The sequence below is a fragment of the Cryptomeria japonica genome, chromosome 1, assembly GCF_030272615.1.
Source record: "Cryptomeria japonica chromosome 1, Sugi_1.0, whole genome shotgun sequence".
Taxonomy (NCBI): Eukaryota; Viridiplantae; Streptophyta; class Pinopsida; order Cupressales; family Cupressaceae; genus Cryptomeria; species Cryptomeria japonica.
In genome coordinates, this window is record NC_081405.1 from 589831749 (window position 1) to 589852390 (window position 20642).

The 20642-nt window shown below is 39.0% G+C and overlaps 1 pseudogene; it reads left to right on the forward strand.

Moving 5' to 3' along the window:
- Positions 1-376: 376 nt before the first annotated feature.
- The window catches only part of LOC131029097 (pantothenate kinase 2-like), a 168060-nt pseudogene continuing 147794 nt past the window's right edge, over positions 377-20642 (forward strand).

Sequence of the window (20642 nt, forward strand, 5' to 3'; positions counted from 1 at the left end):
ATTTGAAGTTGAACTGCAAAATCAAAAATGCAAATGAGAGGGGGTCAAAAAATTTCCAAACCCTGCTGATGTGGCGCTGACGTCAGCAAAACACTAGGTTAAATTTGACGGCCGTATAACCGTCACCAAAACTTCGCTGCCTGGCTGACTGGACGTCCGTACCGTACGGACGGATTACGTGGCAGGCTGATTGGGTATTCCGTACTGTACGGAATGATGACGTGGCAGTGTGACGTGGCTGCTGATGTGGCAGTCCGTACTGTCTATGTGGTGTACGGAAGTGGCTGACTGTCTGTACGGTCTAGCTGCGTGGCACTGTACGGAGAAAAAGTCGACGTGTCAAGTTTAGTCCACGGGCCACGGGCCGCCTGCCTGTATGCCGCGTGGCGGAGGATGCCTGAGTTGGACGGGCGCTGCGTGGAGGTACCGGAGAGGTGGCGCGGCCCAGGGAAAGTCTGTGTTGCATGCGGGAGGGACGTGGCGTCGGTGTCGTGCAGGCTTCGGTGGGGAGAGGCAAGGACGGAGCGGGGCGGAGGCTGCCGGCACGGGGAGCTGCGGGCAGAGGGAGGCCGCGGAGCCAGAGGCCACAGCGGGCGCCAGGGACGGGAGGAGCCGGAGGAGCTGGGGAGGCGCCGGGGTCCGCGGAGGACGTGCAGGTACGAGGCGGCGGACGGGCGCCTGCAGAGATCGAGGCACTGACAGGTGGGTACGGCGTACGATCTCTGCCGAAAAGCCTGCGGTCTGCAAAACAAAACTGCGGATCACGAGGGTACGGGGGGGGTCTGCGGACCCCCCAAAAAATCGATTTTTCCTTTTTTTTTTTTTGATTTCTTTTCCGATTTTTTTTCGATTTTTCAATTTTTTTTGAATTTTTTCGAATTTCAAAATTTCAGAATAAAATTTTTTTTTGAAAAATATATAGGAATATTCGAAAATCCATACGAATAGCAAAATTGGGGAAAAAATTTTTCCTCACCAAAATAGGCCAACTTTATAACCAAAATTCATGGAAAGGGCCTTCCGGACGCAATGGCGAGGTCAGATCTGGTCTAGGACACCTCCAAATGACGATGCTCCTCAGATCTGCCTCTTGACGTCGCAATAATGCCTCTTCAAGACGAATCAATGAGACTCCAATAGCTCTGATACCATGTTGGATTTTGCCAAGATCAAGAAGTCATTGAAATGTACATGAAAGAGACATAATATGGGACAAGAATAAACTGTATTCTCATTAATAGAAAATGATCAATGATTGTTCAATAGTTGTTACATACAATGTAGATGAGCCTGCTTATATAGGCAAGGCTAGGGATATGTATGAGCACACAAATATGACATGTGGCTCAATAAGAAACAAGGGTAGGTAGGAAATAGGTGTGGGTAGGTAGGAGAAATAATATAATATTCCACATGAGGTGGATCACCCACCGAAGGTGGAATTATCACTCCACAATAAGTGGATATGATAGTGTAATAACAAGATCAACACCATAAGAGGTGGAATTTCTCCTACACACACTATCCCAATGTGGCACAAACACCCAAGTGTGTGGCACAAACACCCAAGTGTCTCATATCCAAACTACTATGAAATGCATTATCCTAAGTAAACTTAAGTAAGTGTAATAATATCCATGATGAATAATTATTTACACCAACACTTCGTTTGTCTTAAATGTTGTCTTCCACTCATCACCTTCTCTGATCCTGATCTGATGGTATCCAATCTTCAAATCTATCTTTGTAAAGTATTTTTCCCTACTCAAATAGTCCATTATATTATCCATCCTAGGCAAAGGAAACTGGTTTTTCACTATGATCTTGTTTATTGCTCTTCAGTCGATACACATCCTCCATTCTCCATTCTTCTTAGGTGCTAATACGGTTGGTACTGTACAAGGGCTTAGAATCTCTTTGATCGAACCTTTCTTCAACAACTCCTATACTTGTATATTCAGTTCTTCATTCTGTGTCGGTGTCAACCAGTGTGTAGCATTGTTAGGAAAACTAGCTCCGGGAACCAAGTCCATATAATGACTAATACTTCTAACATGTGGCAATCAAATCAAGTACATTATCTAAAATGATGTCCTCCTATTTTGTCAGCAAATCTCTTATCTCTATCTATTGTTCTCCTTTGGGTTCTAGTCTCTCATTCTTCTTAGGAATTAAGCAAAAACACACATTCTCATGTCTCAATCCATCCATGAATTTCCTTTCATCTACTAAATAGATTCTGGTTATTGTATAGACTTTACTCTTCAAAGATTCCTCCAAAGGTAACAAGGTTTGCTTCATCCCATTGGCCACAATAGTGTATGCATCCTTCCTCCCATTATGTATTGCCTATCTATCAAACTACCAAGGTCTTCCCAACAAAAGATGACAAATATCCATAGGCATAATATCACACAAAACTTCATCTTGATAATTCCTAATTTTTAATTTTACCAAACACTATTCTCTTACTAACAACTTATGTTCATCTCGAATCCATGCTATCTAATAAGGCTTAGGGTGTTTCAATCTCTCCAATTTCAACTTACTCACCATCTCTTCTGAAAGAAGATTATCTAAACTATCACTATCAATAAAAACTTTACAACACTTACCAGATACATTACATCTGGTCTTGAATAGGTTCTTCATTTGCAAGGGTTCTTCATCTCCACCAGTATGACACAAATCTCTCCTCAGCATCAACAATTCTCCATCTTCCAGTTTATTATCTGATCTGATGGGGTTTTCGTCCACCGCTGCTGCTCTTTTGGTATCCTTTGTCTTCTTACATTCAAATTCATGGTGTCCTTCTCATCCATAATTCAATTAGGTTCCTCTAAATATCCTCTTATCTTGTCTTCCAAAGTGCTCATTCTAGTAGAAATTTTTATCATCCTTCTAGTATGAATTACCTTCCTTGCTCACTTCCTTGTCCTTGTTCTGATCTATATCGGTTCCTCTTCCTCCTTGAAATCTTCCTCTGCTAAACCTTCCACCTCTACCTCTTTGTCTCTACTCATGTCTTTTATTCAATTTCTTTAGCCTTTAGTGCATACCAGTAAGCCTCTTCAACACTCTCCAATTTGATCATACTGAATTGATCTTGTATAGACATCTACAATCCACTCAAATATCTTGCAATTAGTTCAACTTGATCATCAACATATCCTGATCTGATGTTCAATTTGTAAAATGCTTCGGTGTACTCATTCACACTAGATTCCTTCTATCTTAGGTTCTGCAATTTCCAGAACAAATCCACTTGATATTTCATCGAGACAAACTTTGATTTTAGCTTAGCAATCATCTGATCCCATGTCTTAATCTTTTATTTACCTCTTCTTTGTCTATCAAATTGTAAATATTCCCACCAAAGAGATGCATGAACTTTGAACCATGTACAAGCATATTTTGCCTTTCTCTCTTATGCAGTGTTTCCAAAATCAAAATACTTCTCCATCTCCAAGATCCAATCCATCAATTCATCTGAATCTAACTTCCCATCATATTTTGGTGGGGTAAAAGGAGGTTTAGTATTCATGGTGTAGGAGCACCTTGTCAATAGTCGCGTCATGATTAATTTCATAAGGTTTTGAGTCTATGAGTGTCTCTAAGGTCATTTGGATGTAATTCAAAGCATGATGAGTCATTTTGTAAGGCAATGTCACTCATTTGTAACAACTTGCTCAAGTTGAGTATTTGGATCCTAATATGGTCAAGGAGGTCAATCTTGTGTAAAAGAGTCATGAAAGGGTAACAATGATGTAAAAGGTTGTTTTGAGTCCATTACAAGGTGTTCATAGTGTCGAAGTGAAGTTTAGAGGTCATTTTTTCTAAAATGTGAAAGTTGTCAATGACGTAAAGTGTTGTCAAGCAACAAACCATGTTCTAAAAGTTGCAAACCAAGGATGCAATTAGTCTTGGGAAGTTGTAACTTCCATATGGATGTGTGAAGGTTATAAAATTGGTCATTTGGTCAAATCCAATGGGGGCGTGTATGATTGCAGGAAGGAAATGAATAACATTTGAAGTTTTTACACATTCCACATTGTTTTCTGGGTATTGCAGTCTAATCATTCACATTTTTATTTATGAAAAACACTTTCTCTCCATTGTAAATGTATTTAATATGATAATTGAATGAGTTAAATTTTTTTTCACTTTGGTTTCTTTTAATTTCAATCACTTTGAAGCAAGTTATGCACGTTTTGGTGAAAACTGTCAAAACCCTCAATGAGGGTTACCAGTTTGACAAAAAATGATATAAGTTTGTATTCAACCATTGAATCTTTCTATAGAGTTTAATTAAGGTATTTATTAAGGTTATCTAAAGTTCCATTGAAGAGATTGACAAAAAATTTCCATTTGCAAAAGATATTAATGACTTTTCGTCTCCATTTTATTGTGAAAATCAGACAAATTAAGATTTGGGATAGTGATAGGTTGGTTTGTTCACTTTTTTGTAAGGGGACCTCTCTATGTTTATAAATATTTGAAGGAACTATTAGTTGTTTCTTTTTATGAAGGTACACCCCTCTTGGTGTGCTTTGGAACATGTTGGAAGAGATCAACAAAAAGACCTTTATGTTGACTATCACAATTAGGACAATATTTCACTCATAAAAAAAGAAAGATTGTTTGTGTTAGTTTGCATTTTGGACTCACAAACACTTAAAGGATTGGTGATATTTCTTTATGGATGGGATGATTTATGAATTGGGAATATTTGAATATTTTTTGTTGGTAGATTTCTTGTACTTTGCCGATCACAAGTTGAAGTTTCCATAATGAGACATTGTGAGGCCCTACCCCAACCCATCCTATCTCTTCAGTTATTTTCATTTTGGAACTATTTTGGATACTAGTTTGGACACACTATGGATATAGAACTTTTCATGATTCCGCGATTTTGGTAACATTGATATATGTGGATGCTTCATTTCTATGCCTTGTGGATTATAGAATATTATATGATTCTAGATTAGGGTAATGTTGTGATGATGCAGGTTATTATCTGAATTTCAGGATTAGATATAATGTTTGGAAAATGTTTGCATATATTGTAGATGGATCAAATTTTGAGGATTATGAGGAAATTGCTTTGAATTGTGACAAATTATATTTCATAATGTCAAGTCTTTGTAGAATGAATGTATTGTATTCTGATTATGTGATTTTATATTTTATATGAGGCTATTTGGGAAGTACTAATGTTTAAATTGAGATGTGCAGGAAAATATCCATGTGACCATGGAAATATTAGGGAGAATCAAGCCTAGGCCAATGTGCGTTAGTAAAACCAGGGGTTGTCTATTTGGAGAGACAACACCCCGTATGTACTGTATTTTATTCGTAAATGTAAAATGTTGCATGAGTGTAATTTGTATTTATTGGAATATTTAAATTGTTTAAGGGACAATTGCCATGTGTTTATTGTGATGTGGAATTATGTTGTAGTGTCACTTGACACCTATGTAGTATGTTGTGTTGGCAATTTGTCATGTCACCTTTTTGAAGGTTTTATTTTTGTTAATGGTTATATCCCCTAATTATCCTTGAAGGAACCAAGAAATCTAGGTTAGAGAGCCACAAGGAAGGTCAACTCAGAGTTGACCCGTAGGTTAACTTCAGGTGGACTTTCTGAAGGTCAAATCAACTCCTAGAGTCAATTTTAGAGCTTTTTTATTAGGCCTCATGGGGTACCTATGGGTGAAGGCCAAAATTGGCCATGTGTCTTTCCCTTAGGACTTGTTTAACCACCCAAAAAAGTGGTTTTCCCAAGATGGACGAATTCCATCTATAGGAGTGCCATCCTTGGTAGGATAACCTTCTTGGAGATAGTAATCCCTCTTCCCCATTCCATTTCCCTTCTCTAGGCACCTAGGTTAGGGAGTGTGTAAGACCTAGGGAAGACCAACCCAATGGGAGATCACTCACTCTACCCAAGAGGTTGGAAGGAGTGAGAGAGGCCTTCTTAGGCTAAGAATGGAAGCTTAGTGAGCTAATCACCCACTCTCCACTTTTGGAGATTTTTGGAAAAATTTGAAAGGAAAAACCAGTTTTAGAAAATTTAGAGGAATTTGGTGGCCAAGATTTGTAGAAAGTTGTGTGGATTGGGCAGCTCATCTTCAACCAAGTTTAGAATACCTATTGGCAGAATAAGGTTGGTTGTTATCTCCTCTTGTTTATGTTGTTTATGTTAGCTATGTTGTTTTGTTGAAGGAAAGATTTGCTTGTAAAGGAAGTGTGTATGTATAATGTTGTAGAAGGAAATAATGTGTAGTTTTATTTCTATGTTTTTTTCTGTTTTGTGTTTTTGTTTTGGGAGTGTCCAAGATCTCCTACTCTTGGGAGAGTAGGATGATCTTGGGGTGGAAGAAGCATGACAGCCTTGGGTGAGAGGCTCTCCTTAAGGAGAGTGATCTCAAGGGTGTCCTTTGTGACCCTTGCTGCATAGCCTTGTGTATGCATTTGGGGGTCATAAGGGGAGAGAAATGGCTTTGAGCCTTTGGGGGGGCATAAGGTGGTTGGGATGAATTCTGATTGAGTATTTGTGTTGCCATGAGGTGGCTTGTGATATTCTTTTTGGCTGCAGTCTCCCCAACGGTACTTGGTCCACTTCCACCCATAGATTTATCTCCACAAATGTGGTGATAGTGTAGCTTGGGATGGGAAAGTGTATGTGTTGTGTGTTTTCCTTATTGTTATGTTGTATTGCTTGGTTGTAACCCGTCTACGCCTTGATTCTCCTAGCTCGGGGGTGGCTTCTGGTAAGCCTAGGCTGGGAGGTGAGCATCCCATGGTCACAGTCCTAAAATTTACTTGCAGGTGGCTTGGGAAAAAGATTAGGAGTTGCAGATTGATGTGTTGCAGACTTCTATTCAGGATTTTTATTTTTATTTAAATGCAAAAAAAAAAGAGAAAAAGAAAAAGAAGAGAAAGTGCAGATGTAAATATAGGACTTAAAATGATTTTGTTTCTATTTGAATAAATGTAATTTTTATTTTCTGTGTAAAGATTAGAGAAAGATGACTGTTTAGAAATTCTACCCATTTTTATATTGGGCTATTGTAACCTATCATTCCGGAAAGTAATGTAAATTTTTATTATATTTTGATGCCTATTGTGTTGTAGAAGACTACATTTAAATTTGGTCTGTAACATGTTTAGTTACTGCAATATTAAAGAAAAGTAACAGAAAAATGCATTAGGATTCCTTATTTACTATTCATTAGTTTATTTACTGCATTAGTAAGGAAAAGAAAAAGAAGTGCAGTAGGGTTATTATTTACTTGCATAGTGTAAATTCTGTAATTTTATGACTGTTTTAAAAAAAGGAGTGAACTAGTATTGTTTCTTTATTTATTTCTCACTATTTACTTGCATAGTTTAGATTTTGTTATTTTATGACTGTTAAAAGAAAACCAGAACTATTTCATTTCTGTAGCAAGTTTAAATAAAAGAAATAAATAAATAGATCTATTCTAAATGCTGTTAGAAGACTAAAACGGAATGTAGATGGTAAAAAAAAAAAAACAAAAAAAAACTCAGATCAATATAAGGGTTTTAACCCTATTACTTCAACATTTAGTCATATATATATTTCTATATGTATATAAGTATATATATTGAAAATATATACCTATATATATAGAAAATATATATATATAAGATTTCCTGTATATGTATACCTCTGTAACAACGAAATTTAAAAAGAAACAAAAACATGTATTCTGAATCCTGTGCATCTCTGTTACAAATCATATAAAATATAATGCAGAATAAACCCTTTTATCCTATATATATATATATATATATATATATATATATATATATATATTCTGCATCAAAAAAAAATATGCTCTGTGGATGCCTGTAGAAGAAAATATCTGCATATTCATAAACGATACTATGCATATTATATATATATATATATATATATATATATATATATAATACACATAATATACATTGGAAATTAAAAAATGAAAAAAAAACTACATCTTATACCATTTTTATCAACCCACGAAACTTATTAAAAATGTTGCAAAAAAAAAGGGAAGCAAGTCTCGCGGGCCACTGTGTGCAACACAGTGGACGGCCACGGCCGAACCACTGTGCTACACACAGTGGGCGGCGCCGAAGGGCACCGCACTGTGTGTAACACAGTGGGCGGTCGCGGCCGCCACTGTGCTACGCACAGTGAACGGCGCCCGCCACTGTGTGTATACACAGTGGGCGGCGGCTATGCCGTCCGCCACTGTGTGTACACACAGTGGGCGGCGCTGCCGCCACTGTGCGTATGCACAGCGGCGCCCGAACCCCTGCAAAAACCTCCGCTCTCCCCGCATGAAACCCTCCGCCTCCGTACCTGCAGTCACATTTCAAAACAAAAAAAAAGAGAAAGAAAACAAAACAAAGAAAAAGGGTTAATATAAAACCCTAACCCATTTCGGGTTAGGGTATAATATGTAAAAAAAAATAAGGGGTAAAAATAACATAAGACAAGTGTAATATGTAAAAATGCAACCCTAACCCCATTTCGGGTTAGGGTTAGCATTATAAGAATATATATATATACATATATATATGTATATATATATAAATGAATATATTGATATATATATATATATGTATATTTATATATACATATATATTTATATACATATTGGAGATTTAGATTTGGGGACATTTAAATTGATTTTAATTTATAATGAGGATTAGAATTTAAGAATTTATAATGTGATATATATATATATATATATATATATATATATATATATATATATATAAAAGGGAAATTAAATTGGAAATTTAAAGCTAGATTTTAGTATAAAATTTGGGGTTAAGTTTATAATTGAAATATTATGGAAATTTTAAACATTGATTTTAATATATGAAATGGGGTTAATTAATGATAGGATTATTATACGTCCATTTACTCCTTAGGAGATTTGAAATTTAAAAAAAAAAGGATTTAAGAATGAAGGGGTTATCAAAATCGGAAACACCATACATCAACTCGAATAATTTAATTAATTAATCAATAGACTTCCCTAATTATATTTGGGGTATTAGGAAAATTTAAAAAAAAGGGAATTTGTAGAACCAATTTTATGGACCATAAACCCTTTGGGGGTAAGCTTGGGCCAAATTTAATTTAATCGACAAATTAAGAAGTTAGGGAAAATTGGAATTGGCCTTAGCTTATTGTCGGTTTTAGTGGACAAACGACATTGTAGTAATTCGAACCCTCATCAGTTGGATGTATATAATAATTTCGCAGGTGTATCAATTAATCAATAGCATTATCCTTATATGGATTGGGAATGATTTAATACCTTAAGGTAACCAATTATTCCTTGGTTTAATTAGCGACAACTTGTCTTAGGTAATTGAGCTAGCTAACTAATCGGCAATGCAAATTAATCTTCATCAATCAAGTCACTCGCTCGAGTTGGTTATTTAACTTAACCTTAGTAAGTAAGTTAATTACTTCCTAGATAAGACAAAACTTTAAATACAGTCGTTATGTATTAGGATTTATAGCGAGTTCATGACGTCAAAAAAAAATTTGTTGTTCCGTTTTTGTGCCCTAAAGTTTGGGCACGACATCTTGGTATCAGAGCAAGGTTTCCAACACTAGGAACCTTTCTCCATTACGTTTCGCTTTAATTATCTAAATTAATCAAATATTTTCTTAAACGGAAAATAAAAATATAAATATATGAAAATTGAATTGTTTAAATTAATTGTTTATTTATTTTATTTTTGTTTCCTCATAGGATGCCTCCGACTACGCGACAAGCTCGCAAGCGCGGAAGGGGTCCTAGGCGTACACGTATGGCACGCGAGGATGTTGCTAGGGAGGAACCGGTTCCAGAAGGGAACCCGGAAGCACCTCCCGAACCACCGGTTGACCCTAACCGAGACATCTTGCTAGCTCTTCAGAACTTGATCGGGATCGTGCAGGATAGGCTTCCAGCAGTGGACCGTCATGCAGACAATCAGAACTCAGGGAGTCATAGATCAGTGGATAGGGAACGGAGTAGGAGTCCACCTCCTAATTCTGTAGAGGGTGAGGCAGAGCATGAGCCAGAGTCCGTTCACCTGCCCGAACCCCCTCCAGTAGCAGCACCTGTGTACTTTGAGAGAGCACGTCAGGAACCAGGAGACCTGATTAGAGAGGTTTTACGCCTCCAGCCGCCATCTTTTGGAGGCACTACTGACGGAGTAGAGGCTGAGGCATGGCTTTTAAGCCTAGATCGGTGCTTCGCATTGCGATCTTATGAAAGCAATCTGAAGGCACGCGTTGCAGTCCACCTTCTGAGATCGACAGCCTCCACATGGTGGAAGCAAGAGGAATTCAAGTGCGGACTCACTGCAGATACCATCACATGGGAAATCTTCACAGAGAGGTTCAGAGAGAGGTACTTGTCAGAGCATTTCCGGCAGCGTAGGATCGATGAGTTCCATGACCTCCAGCAGAAGGGTCTCACAGTGACCCAGTACGAGAGTAAGTTTATTGAGCTCCTACCTTATGTAGATTACCTAAAGGACGAGAAGCTACTCGTCAACCGTTTTGTTAGGGGGCTTAATGCTGGGATAGCAGGACCAGTGAGGATGGCCGCTCCAGGGAGCCTTCGGGTTGCCGTAGAGAAGGCCCTTATAGCCGAGGAGATTCAGATCAGGCCACAGGACACGAGGGATCGGTTCCAGAACCGAAACCCAGCTCCCCAGCCTTTCGGGTTTCAGAAACCCCATTGGAAAGGCAACCACAGAAATGTTTCGGGGTCCCATAAACCCCCTCCTCCACAGCAGTCACAGCAGAATCAGAGACAGAGGCCACCTCAGGGACAGCAGGGCTCCAGGCCCAAACAGTGGCAGTCACAGGGTCCTAGGCGTGACCAGAGAGTACAGGGTACATACACACCCCCGGCACGGGCTCAGCAGTCCTCCAGGGGTGGGTACAGTGGTTCTAGCCGGACAGGTGGGCATCCTTTTACTAGGCCTCAGGGTGCACAGTTTCAGGCACGCGGTGCTTGCTTCACGTGTGGAGCCATGGGGCACATGGCGAGAGAGTGTCCACAGGGACAGATGACAGGGAATCAGAGGATGGCAACATCAGAGCCTACAGTTGGGGACATGGGCAAGGCCCATAGAGTCTTCGCAGCGGTTGATAACCGCCAGGCAGAGCACCAGGCCACAGTCATCGAGGCTGCAGGTAAGGTCAGAGGTAGTAGTATTTCTATATTATTTGACTCAGGAGCGACTGACTCCTTTATATCTCCATTGGTTGTGGAGCGTTGCGGGCTAGTGGCAGTAAGGCAAAGTGTCAGCTGGGAAGTGGAGTTAGCTTCAGGAGCTAGAGTGTCAGTGGATTCAGAGGTTAGGGGATGTCCGCTCCAGATTGGTAATACCACCACCTTAGTAGACCTTAGAGTTACACCACTCGGATCTTATGGCGTCGTACTTGGCATGGATTGGCTTTACGCCCACAGAGCCAAGATGGATTGTCGCTTGAAAAAGGTTGAGTGTGAGGATGATCATGGTGCTCCCATAGTAATCACTGGGATTCAGAGACCCGTGTCTCTTCGTATGATATCCGCAATGCAGCTTAAGAGGAGCATGCGGAAGGGATGCCAGTTGTTTGCTATCACAATCAGTGACCGAGAGGAAGAAAATGAGAAGGAGCCTTCCATAGATGATCATCCCATCCTTGAGGCATTTGCAGACGTGTTTCCTGATGAGCTACCCGGTATGCCGCCCAGCAGGGAAATTGACTTCCACATAGATTTGGTACCAGGAGCCGAGCCAGTTTCGAGAGCACCTTATAGGATGACCACTCATGAGCTTAATGAGCTCAAGATGCAGCTAGAGGAACTCTTAGAGAAGGGTCACATCCGTCCTAGCGTCTCTCCTTGGGGCGCACCAGTCATCTTCGTGAAGAAGAAAGATGGATCCCTTCGGTTATGCATGGATTACAGGCAACTGAATAAAGTAACCATCAAGAACCGCTATCCTTTACCGAGGATCGATGATTTGTTTGATCAGCTTCAGGGTGCCAAAGTGTTTTCCAAAATAGACCTGAAGTCAGGGTATCATCAGTTGAGAATTGTGGAAAGTGATATCCACAAGACCGCGTTTCGCACCAGATATGGCCACTATGAGTTCACTGTGGTCCCATTCGGTCTTACGAATGCTCCAGCTGTATTCATGAGTCTCATGAATGGGGTATTCCGCACCTTCCTCGACCGATTTGTGATAGTGTTCCTCGACGACATATTGATCTATTCCCGAAATGAGCAGGAGCATGAGGAGCATTTGAGACAGGTTTTGCAGTGTTTGAGGGATAACCAGTTGTTCGGCAGTTTGTCGAAGTGTGCCTTCTTTAGATCAGAGGTCAAGTACCTAGGGCATGTTATATCTGGTGATGGGATCTCAGTTGACCCATCAAAGATTAGAGCCATCATGGATTGGCCGGCACCTACCAGTGTGACAGAGGTCAGAAGCTTCATGGGTTTAGCAGGATACTATAGACGTTTTGTGGAGGGATTTTCCAGAGTTGCACACCCCATCACATCCCTCCAGCGAAAAGGGAAGAAATTCGAGTGGACAGAGAAGTGTGAGAGGGCTTTTCAGGATCTAAAAAGGGCCCTTACTAGTGCACCTATTCTTATCGTGCCAGACCCCACGGCCGACTTCATGGTATGCACGGATGCTTCCTTAGATGGATTGGGAGCAGTTCTTATGCAGGAGGGTAGGGTTATAGCATACGAGTCCAGGAAACTTAAGACTCACGAGCTTAACTACCCTACGCACGACCTAGAGCTTGCGGCAGTTGTACATGCACTTGTGAGGTGGAGACACTTCCTTTTAGGTCATCACTTCGAGCTTCATTCAGACCATCAGAGTTTGCAGTATATCTTCACCCAGCCTAACCTTAATGCACGTCAGAGGAGATGGATGGAGTTCCTTTGTGAGTATGATTTTGATGTTCATTACATCAAAGGAAAGGAGAATGTGGTCGCAGATGCCCTAAGTAGGAGACGACATGAGGTTTACACCATATCCATGAGCACTGATTTGAGAGACCGTATTTTGCAGCAATTGCCAGAGGATGATTGGTATCTTGAGGTTTGTCAGAGGATCCGTAGTCAGGAGACCCTGGAGGGGAAGTTTGTGGACTACTCTTTGGAGTCTGATGGTTTATTACGCCATAGAGGGCGCATTTATGTACCCTCTTCTGGGGGTTTGCGAGATTTCATTGTCATGGAGGCTCATAGAGCTCCTTATGCAGCACATCCCGGGGTTAAGAAGATGCATGCTGACTTGAGGCAGTTATATCATTGGCCAGGAATGCGGCAGCTTATCGCCGAGTTAGTAGCCCGATGCCTTGAGTGTCAGAGAGTCAAGGCAGAGCACCGCCATCCAGGAGGGTTACTCCAGTCCCATGCTATACCAGAGTGGAAGTGGGATACTATATCCATGGACTTCATTATTGGTCTTCCTATGTCATCGCGTCGCCATGATGCTATCTTGGTGACAGTTGACAAATTGACCAAAGTAGCCCACTTCTCACCAGTTCGGACTACCTTCACAGCTCCAGCAGTGGCACAGGTGTTCTTACGAGACATTGTTAGGCTTCATGGTGTCCCACGCAAGATTATCTCTGATAGGGATTCTCTCTTTACATCTTCCTTTTGGAAGGCATTACAGGCAGCGTTGGGCACTAAGCTCAACTTCAGCACAGCCTACCATCCAGAGACAGATGGCCAGACAGAGCGGGTTAACCAGGTGTTAGAGGATATGCTCCGCATGTACGTCATGGATCATCAGACCCGATGGGAGGAGTACCTGCATTTAGTAGAATTTGCCTATAATAATGGGCATCACACTTCTTTGGGGATGCCACCCTTTCAGGCCTTGTACGGCAGACCATGCAGGACACCTTTGAGTTGGGATCGTATTGAGGACAGAGTGGCCATAGGCCCTGAGTTGGTCCGTGATATGGAGCAACAGGTAACTTTGATTAGACAGCGCCTTAGAGAGGCACAGGATAGGCAGAAGAAATATGCCGATGCAAAGAGGATAGACCGGAGTTACATGGTTGGGGACAGAGTTTTCCTGAGAGTGCGACCGCATAAGAGTCCAATCCGCTATGGAAAGGGTTCTAAGCTCGCACCTCGCTTTGTTGGACCCTTCGAGATCCTTGAGAGGATAGGACCAGTTGCTTATCGCCTAGCTTTGCCACCTAGCCTGTCACGCATCCACGATGTGTTTCATGTGTCAGTTTTGAGAAAATATATCTATGATGAGTCTCATATTTTAGATTGGGATGCCTTGCAGGTGGAGTCGGACGGGCAGTTAGCCTTGGAGCCCATTCGCATTTTGGCACGCCGGACGTTGGCCCTTCGAGGTCGAGAGCTGGACCAGGTTAGGGTCCAGTGGGATTGCTATGATGAGGTTACAGCTTCATGGGAGGATGCAGCACGTATGAGATCACAGTACCCTCATCTTTTTGATGAACTCCAGGAGGACGTTCATACCTAGAGGGGGAGGGTGTGAGGCCCTACCCCAACCCATCCTATCTCTTCAGTTATTTTCATTTTGGAACTATTTTGGATACTAGTTTGGACACACTATGGATATAGAACTTTTCATGATTCCGCGATTTTGGTAACATTGATATATGTGGATGCTTCATTTCTATGCCTTGTGGATTATAGAATATTATATGATTCTAGATTAGGGTAATGTTGTGATGATGCAGGTTATTATCTGAATTTCAGGATTAGATATAATGTTTGGAAAATGTTTGCATATATTGTAGATGGATCAAATTTTGAGGATTATGAGGAAATTGCTTTGAATTGTGACAAATTATATTTCATAATGTCAAGTCTTTGTAGAATGAATGTATTGTATTCTGATTATGTGATTTTATATTTTATATGAGGCTATTTGGGAAGTACTAATGTTTAAATTGAGATGTGCAGGAAAATATCCATGTGACCATGGAAATATTAGGGAGAATCAAGCCTAGGCCAATGTGCGTTAGTAAAACCAGGGGTTGTCTATTTGGAGAGACAACACCCCGTATGTACTGTATTTTATTCGTAAATGTAAAATGTTGCATGAGTGTAATTTGTATTTATTGGAATATTTAAATTGTTTAAGGGACAATTGCCATGTGTTTATTGTGATGTGGAATTATGTTGTAGTGTCACTTGACACCTATGTAGTATGTTGTGTTGGCAATTTGTCATGTCACCTTTTTGAAGGTTTTATTTTTGTTAATGGTTATATCCCCTAATTATCCTTGAAGGAACCAAGAAATCTAGGTTAGAGAGCCACAAGGAAGGTCAACTCAGAGTTGACCCGTAGGTTAACTTCAGGTGGACTTTCTGAAGGTCAAATCAACTCCTAGAGTCAATTTTAGAGCTTTTTTATTAGGCCTCATGGGGTACCTATGGGTGAAGGCCAAAATTGGCCATGTGTCTTTCCCTTAGGACTTGTTTAACCACCCAAAAAAGTGGTTTTCCCAAGATGGACGAATTCCATCTATAGGAGTGCCATCCTTGGTAGGATAACCTTCTTGGAGATAGTAATCCCTCTTCCCCATTCCATTTCCCTTCTCTAGGCACCTAGGTTAGGGAGTGTGTAAGACCTAGGGAAGACCAACCCAATGGGAGATCACTCACTCTACCCAAGAGGTTGGAAGGAGTGAGAGAGGCCTTCTTAGGCTAAGAATGGAAGCTTAGTGAGCTAATCACCCACTCTCCACTTTTGGAGATTTTTGGAAAAATTTGAAAGGAAAAACCAGTTTTAGAAAATTTAGAGGAATTTGGTGGCCAAGATTTGTAGAAAGTTGTGTGGATTGGGCAGCTCATCTTCAACCAAGTTTAGAATACCTATTGGCAGAATAAGGTTGGTTGTTATCTCCTCTTGTTTATGTTGTTTATGTTAGCTATGTTGTTTTGTTGAAGGAAAGATTTGCTTGTAAAGGAAGTGTGTATGTATAATGTTGTAGAAGGAAATAATGTGTAGTTTTATTTCTATGTTTTTTTCTGTTTTGTGTTTTTGTTTTGGGAGTGTCCAAGATCTCCTACTCTTGGGAGAGTAGGATGATCTTGGGGTGGAAGAAGCATGACAGCCTTGGGTGAGAGGCTCTCCTTAAGGAGAGTGATCTCAAGGGTGTCCTTTGTGACCCTTGCTGCATAGCCTTGTGTATGCATTTGGGGGTCATAAGGGGAGAGAAATGGCTTTGAGCCTTTGGGGGGGCATAAGGTGGTTGGGATGAATTCTGATTGAGTATTTGTGTTGCCATGAGGTGGCTTGTGATATTCTTTTTGGCTGCAGTCTCCCCAACGGTACTTGGTCCACTTCCACCCATAGATTTATCTCCACAAATGTGGTGATAGTGTAGCTTGGGATGGGAAAGTGTATGTGTTGTGTGTTTTCCTTATTGTTATGTTGTATTGCTTGGTTGTAACCCGTCTACGCCTTGATTCTCCTAGCTCGGGGGTGGCTTCTGGTAAGCCTAGGCTGGGAGGTGAGCATCCCATGGTCACAGTCCTAAAATTTACTTGCAGGTGGCTTGGGAAAAAGATTAGGAGTTGCAGATTGATGTGTTGCAGACTTCTATTCAGGATTTTTATTTTTATTTAAATGCAAAAAAAAAAGAGAAAAAGAAAAAGAAGAGAAAGTGCAGATGTAAATATAGGACTTAAAATGATTTTGTTTCTATTTGAATAAATGTAATTTTTATTTTCTGTGTAAAGATTAGAGAAAGATGACTGTTTAGAAATTCTACCCATTTTTATATTGGGCTATTGTAACCTATCATTCCGGAAAGTAATGTAAATTTTTATTATATTTTGATGCCTATTGTGTTGTAGAAGACTACATTTAAATTTGGTCTGTAACATGTTTAGTTACTGCAATATTAAAGAAAAGTAACAGAAAAATGCATTAGGATTCCTTATTTACTATTCATTAGTTTATTTACTGCATTAGTAAGGAAAAGAAAAAGAAGTGCAGTAGGGTTATTATTTACTTGCATAGTGTAAATTCTGTAATTTTATGACTGTTTTAAAAAAAGGAGTGAACTAGTATTGTTTCTTTATTTATTTCTCACTATTTACTTGCATAGTTTAGATTTTGTTATTTTATGACTGTTAAAAGAAAACCAGAACTATTTCATTTCTGTAGCAAGTTTAAATAAAAGAAATAAATAAATAGATCTATTCTAAATGCTGTTAGAAGACTAAAACGGAATGTAGATGGTAAAAAAAAAAAAACAAAAAAAAACTCAGATCAATATAAGGGTTTTAACCCTATTACTTCAACATTTAGTCATATATATATTTCTATATGTATATAAGTATATATATTGAAAATATATACCTATATATATAGAAAATATATATATATAAGATTTCCTGTATATGTATACCTCTGTAACAACGAAATTTAAAAAGAAACAAAAACATGTATTCTGAATCCTGTGCATCTCTGTTACAAATCATATAAAATATAATGCAGAATAAACCCTTTTATCCTATATATATATATATATATATATATATATATATATATATATATATTCTGCATCAAAAAAAAATATGCTCTGTGGATGCCTGTAGAAGAAAATATCTGCATATTCATAAACGATACTATGCATATTATATATATATATATATATATATATATATATATATAATACACATAATATACATTGGAAATTAAAAAATGAAAAAAAAACTACATCTTATACCATTTTTATCAACCCACGAAACTTATTAAAAATGTTGCAAAAAAAAAGGGAAGCAAGTCTCGCGGGCCACTGTGTGCAACACAGTGGACGGCCACGGCCGAACCACTGTGCTACACACAGTGGGCGGCGCCGAAGGGCACCGCACTGTGTGTAACACAGTGGGCGGTCGCGGCCGCCACTGTGCTACGCACAGTGAACGGCGCCCGCCACTGTGTGTATACACAGTGGGCGGCGGCTATGCCGTCCGCCACTGTGTGTACACACAGTGGGCGGCGCTGCCGCCACTGTGCGTATGCACAGCGGCGCCCGAACCCCTGCAAAAACCTCCGCTCTCCCCGCATGAAACCCTCCGCCTCCGTACCTGCAGTCACATTTCAAAACAAAAAAAAAGAGAAAGAAAACAAAACAAAGAAAAAGGGTTAATATAAAACCCTAACCCATTTCGGGTTAGGGTATAATATGTAAAAAAAAATAAGGGGTAAAAATAACATAAGACAAGTGTAATATGTAAAAATGCAACCCTAACCCCATTTCGGGTTAGGGTTAGCATTATAAGAATATATATATATACATATATATATGTATATATATATAAATGAATATATTGATATATATATATATATATGTATATTTATATATACATATATATTTATATACATATTGGAGATTTAGATTTGGGGACATTTAAATTGATTTTAATTTATAATGAGGATTAGAATTTAAGAATTTATAATGTGATATATATATATATATATATATATATATATATATATATATATATATATATAAAAGGGAAATTAAATTGGAAATTTAAAGCTAGATTTTAGTATAAAATTTGGGGTTAAGTTTATAATTGAAATATTATGGAAATTTTAAACATTGATTTTAATATATGAAATGGGGTTAATTAATGATAGGATTATTATACGTCCATTTACTCCTTAGGAGATTTGAAATTTAAAAAAAAAAAGGATTTAAGAATGAAGGGGTTATCAAAATCGGAAACACCATACATCAACTCGAATAATTTAATTAATTAATCAATAGACTTCCCTAATTATATTTGGGGTATTAGGAAAATTTAAAAAAAAGGGAATTTGTAGAACCAATTTTATGGACCATAAACCCTTTGGGGGTAAGCTTGGGCCAAATTTAATTTAATCGACAAATTAAGAAGTTAGGGAAAATTGGAATTGGCCTTAGCTTATTGTCGGTTTTAGTGGACAAACGACATTGTAGTAATTCGAACCCTCATCAGTTGGATGTATATAATAATTTCGCAGGTGTATCAATTAATCAATAGCATTATCCTTATATGGATTGGGAATGATTTAATACCTTAAGGTAACCAATTATTCCTTGGTTTAATTAGCGACAACTTGTCTTAGGTAATTGAGCTAGCTAACTAATCGGCAATGCAAATTAATCTTCATCAATCAAGTCACTCGCTCGAGTTGGTTATTTAACTTAACCTTAGTAAGTAAGTTAATTACTTCCTAGATAAGACAAAACTTTAAATACAGTCGTTATGTATTAGGATTTATAGCGAGTTCATGACGTCAAAAAAAAATTTGTTGTTCCGTTTTTGTGCCCTAAAGTTTGGGCACGACAGACATGTTACAGTTTTTGAAGGATTATGAACATGTTATTATTGGACAAATTTGGAGCATGAAATTGATAGAGAAAATGGACTCTTGGAGGATAAGATATTTCTATGGTAAAATGTGAAGGTAATAGTTTTCCATTGGATGGATCTTATGTTGAGGTTTGGTTCTTGCATTAAGTTGAGGATTGAATGTGGATTGGTTAATGGTTGGTAAGTTTGATTGATTGAATGTTGTTAGATGCCTCAAACCTATCAAGGTTGCAGATTGATGATTGTTTTGGGTCATTGAGCACCCTAAGGATGGATTCCCAAGACTGATTTAGGAATTGGATGGTTTGTTTCATGATGCTCTGCATCAAATTAGTATCAGAGCTCAGCAAAAGATCTGGGCTGAGCAAGATGTTTTTGTTTTGTGTTACTAATGTGTTTGGTTGCAAGTGTTAATAAATCTAACTACAGAGAAGATGTTGGAATAGGTAAGGGAAGAACCTAGTTGTTGGTGACCAAGAGAATAGGGAGAGAGGAAATGAGGGGACTCCTAGGTGAGGCAAAGGAAGTATAAGTTTTTGTGTGTGCAGCAGGAGAGGTGGATGCCTGAGAAACACCTTGAGTTGCAGCCATTAGATAGTCCATGGATGGTAATAGTTAAGAGGATGGACAACTTGTGTCCTTTCATAGATGTTGATTGTAGTAGAGACGTGATAATGGTGATAAGATGAAGAGGCACAGACAAAGGTGAAGGTGATGATTTTGATCCAAGTCACTAATTTTTTTTTCCTTGTAGGTTTATGTTCCCTATGTTTCCAAGAGACTTGGAAACATTTTAAGGTCAGCAGTATGGTGTAGGAGCACCTTGTCAACAATCATGTCATGAGTAATTTCATAATATTTTGATTCCATGATTGTCTTTAAGGTCATTTGGATGTAATTCAAGGCATGATGAGTCATTTTGTAAGGCAATGTCACTCATTTGTAACAAGTTGCTCAAGTTGAGTATTTGGGTCCTAATATGGTCAAAGAAGTCAATCTTGTGTAAAAGAGTCGTGAAAGGGTAAAAATGATTTAAAACATTGTTTTGAGTCCATTACAAGGTGTTCAAAGTGTCTAAGTGAAGTTTAGAGGTTAATTTTTTTAAAATGTGAAAGTTGTCAATAATGTAAAGTATTGTCAAACAACAAACCATGTCCTAAGAGTTGCAAACCAAGGATATAATTGGTCTTGGGAAGTTTTAATTGCCATATGGATGTTTGAAGT